The sequence below is a fragment of the Lampris incognitus genome, chromosome 2, assembly GCF_029633865.1.
Source record: "Lampris incognitus isolate fLamInc1 chromosome 2, fLamInc1.hap2, whole genome shotgun sequence".
NCBI classification, from domain to species: Eukaryota; Metazoa; Chordata; class Actinopteri; order Lampriformes; family Lampridae; genus Lampris; species Lampris incognitus.
Genome location: NC_079212.1, coordinates 146,759,845 through 146,764,844, shown reverse-complemented (window position 1 = coordinate 146,764,844; position 5,000 = coordinate 146,759,845).

The window sequence follows — 5,000 nt, the reverse complement described above, 5'->3', positions numbered from 1 at the left end:
CTTTGCTTGGTTTTGGAGTGGCTAGGAGAGGTTGTCTATCAGGTACAGTGCATCTATGGGGCCACAAAGTGGCGCTACACCGTGACCGGGCTGCAGGGGCGCCGGAATTGGGGGGAGGGGGCAGGGGGCCATTGGCCCCCCACTTTACCTCTTTCTACATTTTTTTAAAGTCAGGAATCGCTGTATCCCCGCTGATGCCCCTATGTTGCAACACTTGCGGTAAAAAGAGGTTTCAGTCACTCCGTCACTCCAAGAGCAAACCAGGAAGAACATTCACATTTTAGTCCAATCAAAGGGGACATTGCAACACAACTAAATGCACTGCAGCCTACATAGCAACCAATAAAATGTTGTGTGTTTGTGTTGCTTGTGTGTTTGAGCCGTTAACTTGGCTAACGTCAGCTCTGCACGTGCTTCCGCAAAAATGTCAAAGAAACCAGTGAATAAGAAAGTGAAATACAACCAAACAAAAATGACTCAGAAGTGGGGGCACCATACAGGGGCTCTGCAACGCCTCAGACGACCGGGGGGGGGCACCATACAGCTGGCACCATACAGGGGCTCTGCAACGCCTCAGACGACCGGGGGGGCACCATACAGCTGGCACCATACAGGGGCTCTGCAACGCCTCAGACGACCGGGGGGGGGACACATACAGCTGGCACCATACAGGGGCTCTGCAACGCCTCAGACGACCGGGGGGGGGCACCATACAGCTGGCACCATACAGGGGCTCTGCAACGCCTCAGACGACCGGGGGGGGGACCCATACAGCTGGCACCATACAGGGGCTCTGCAACGCCTCAGACGACCGGGGGGGGCACCATACAGCTGGCACCATACAGGGGCTCTGCAACGCCTCAGACGACCGGGGGGGGCACCATACAGCTGGCACCATACAGGGGCTCTGCAACGCCTCAGACGACCGGGGGGGGCACCATACAGCTGGCACCATACAGGGGCTCTGCAACGCCTCAGACGACCGGGGGGGGGCACCATACAGCTGGCACCATACAGGGGCTCTGCAACGCCTCAGACGACCGGGGGGGGGCACCATACAGCTGGCACCATACAGGGGCTCTGCAACGCCTCAGACGACGGGGGGGGGGACCCATACAGCTGGCACCATACAGGGGCTCTGCAACGCCTCAGACGACCGGGGGGGGCACCATACAGCTGGCACCATACAGGGGCTCTGCAACGCTCAGACGACCGGGGGGGGGCACCATACAGCTGGCACCATACAGGGGCTCTGCAACGCCTCAGACGACCGGGGGGGCACCATACAGCTGGCACCATACAGGGGCTCTGCAACGCTCAGACGACCGGGGGGGGCACCATACAGCTGGCACCATACAGGGGCTCTGCAACGCCTCAGACGACCGGGGGGGACCCATACAGCTGGCACCATACAGGAGCTCTGCAACGCCTCAGACGACCGGGGGGGGGGCACCATACAGCTGGCACCATACAGGGGCTCTGCAACGCCTCAGACGACCGGGGGGGGCACCATACAGCTGGCACCATACAGGGGCTCTGCAACGCCTCAGACGACCGGGGGGGGGGCACCATACAGCTGACACCATACAGGGGCTCTGCAACGCCTCAGCGACCGGGGGGGGCACCATACAGCTGGCACCATACAGGGGCTCTGCAACGCCTCAGACGACCGGGGGGGGGGCACCATACAGCTGGCACCATACAGGAGCTCTGCAACTGGGACCCAATCTGCTGCCCCAGTGCCCAGCTCACCTCCTTGGGAGGAGGGGGGGGGCCCGACCAGAGCCAGGGGAGGACCAACCAGGGACAGGACGCCTACGGGGCGACCAAGAGGCGACGGAGAGCTGCTGTGAGGATCAGAGACTTTCTACTCGGGGTCCAGGGCGTTAGTGAGGAGAGGGTGGTGCAGCATGTCCAGCTTCACCAGGGGTGTAAGAGACGGCGCTACATAGTTGGGGGACATGTTTTGCTACGTCTCCACTCATGATGTGGACACAAGGCCTTGAGCGTAGTTTTGGTGTCTACGTCACAGCCTAAGTCCATGCTTAAAGAGGAAAAACAGAGGGTGTCCGGGTGGCATGGCGGTCTATTCTGTTGCATACCAACATGGGGATCGCCGGTTCGAATCCCCGTGTTAACTCCTGGTCTGATGTCCCTACAGACACAATTGGTTGGTCTGCGGGTGGGAAGCCGGATGTGGGTATGTGTCCTGGTCGCTGCACTAGCGCCTCCTCTGCCTGTTCAGGGGGGAGGGGCAACTGGGGGGAATAGCGTGATCCTCCCACGCGCTACGTCCCCCCTGGTGAAACTCCTCACTGTCAGTGAAAAGAAGCGGCTGGCGACTCCACATGTATGGGAGGAGGCATGTGGCAGTCTGCAGCCCTCCCCGGACCAGCAGAGGGGGCGGAGCAGAGACCAGGACGGCTCGGAAGAGTGGGGTAATTGACTGGGTGCAACTGGGGAGAAAAAGGGGGAACCCCCCTCCCCAAAAAGAAAATAATAACGGTGAAGAAACATGATCATGGATGAAATTCTAATGATGATTCATGTTCTATCAACAGAAGTGTTTCCATCAGCAGTTTAAATACACAAACTCAACACAAAACCCACGAAAACCAATCGGAAACCTGTTGGTGATATTCAGGAAGTTTCATGTAAATATTCAGGAAGTTTCATGTAAATATTCAGCAGGTTCATGTAAATATTCAGGAAGTTTCATATAAATATTCAGGAAGTTTCAATAAATATTCAGCAAGTTTCATGTAAATAATCAGGAGTTTCATGTAAATATTAAGGAAGTTTCATGTAAATATTCAGAAAGTTTCATGTAAATACTCAGGAAGTTTCATGTAAATATTCAGGAAGTTTCATGTAAATATTCAGGAAGTTTCATGTAAATATTAAGGAAGTTTCATGTAAATACTCAGGAAGTTTCATGTAAATACTCAGGAAGTTTCATGTAAATATTCAGGAAGTTTCATGTAAATAATCAGGAAGTTTCATGTAAATATTAAGGAAGTTTCATGTAAATACTCAGGAAGTTTCATGTAAATACTCAGGAAGTTTCATGTAAATATTCAGCAAGTTTCATATAAATATTAAGGAAGTTTCATGTAAATATTCAGAAAGTTTCATGTAAATAATCAGTAAGTTTCCTGTAAATATTCAGGAAGTTTAATATAAATATTCAGGAAGTTTCATGTAAATATTCAGGAAGTTTCATGTAAATATTCAGGAAGTTTCATGTAACTTCCTACTGTGCATAGCTGTGGTGGGAGCATGTGAACTCTGAGAGCTACTGGTTAATGTCCTTACTGAGCGGAGAGGAGGTTGTGGGGTCATTTCCCTCTTCTGACTCGGCAGGGGGCGCTACATGTGAAAGAACATGACCCTCACGGGCTTTTCTGCCTTTTCATCTTGGGGGGCAAACCTACGTTTTTACTGACAAGCGGATCCCAGTTCAACAAACTGTCCAGAGATGAAGGAAGGAAGGAAGGAAGGAAGGAGGAAGGAAGGAAGGAAGGAAGGAAGGAAGGAAGGAAGGAGGGAAGGAAGGAAGGAGGGAAGGAAGGAAGGAAGGAAGGAAGGAAGGAAGGAAGGAAGGAAGGAAGGAGGGAAGGAAGGAAGGAGGAAGGAAGGAAGGAAGGAAGGAAGGAAGGAAGGAAGGAAGGAGGAAGGAAGGAAGGAAGGAAGGAAGGAGGAAGGAAGGAAGGAAGGAAGGAAGTGAGTGAGTGAGTGAAAAAGGAAACTAGAATCGAGGAAGAGATGATGAAGGTGGATGATGAAGGTGGACGTGCGTTCTGTGGGCCTGAGTTAAGCGTCACGTGCAGCATTCTGTTCGACCAGAACGCTGTGTTTGGTGTTGTACCGGCCAGTAGATGGCGCTGCAGGGCTTCTAAACGCAGCATGGAACACCGCGCAGTGAAAAGGTGACGTCATGTAGTGCCAAGCTCCTGTTGTTTGGTGAAGCTGTGATGTGGACCTGGAGCCTTGTGGGCTGGTTCCTACTGGACGTTCTGACAGTTCGGGCCCGGGACATGTTGGAGCGACCACTTTTTAATAAAACCAAGAAGCAAACAAATGAACTGTTGTCGGCCAGCAGGGCGGGGAGCAGAGGACCTGCAGGGGATCCGGGACTGGCTGCCACCCCCTGTTGTGTGCTGCTGGTGTGCCAACAGGACCGGTACCACGTGGTATTCACACGCCGCGGGTCCAACACGGAATGCAGCTCGGACCGGTTTGGAACTTTGTGTTTGCTGTGAGGTCGGTCATCCTGGTTCCACATGTAGTCACACTAAACAGACACACTACACACACACACTACACACACACACTAAACAGACACACTACACACACACACTACACACTAAACACACACACTACACACACACACTACACAGACACACTAAACACACACACTACACACACACACTAAACACACACACTACACAGACACACTAAACACACACACTACACACACACACACTACACAGACACACTACACACACACACTAACAGACACACTACACACACACACTACACACACACACTAAACAGACACACTACACACACACACTACACACACACACACTACACACACACACTACACACACACACTAAACACACACACTACACAGACACACTACACAGACACACTACACAGACACACTACACACACACACTACACAGACACACTACACACACACACTACACACACACACTACACAGACACACTACACAGACACACTACACAGACACACTAAACACACACACTATACAGACACACTACACACACACACACTAAACACACACACTACACACAGACACTACACAGACACACTACACACACACACTACACAGACCACACTACACACACACACACCTACACACACACACTACACAGACACACTACACAGACACACTACACACACACACTAAACACACACACTACACAGACACACTAAACACACACACTACACACACACACACTACACAGACAC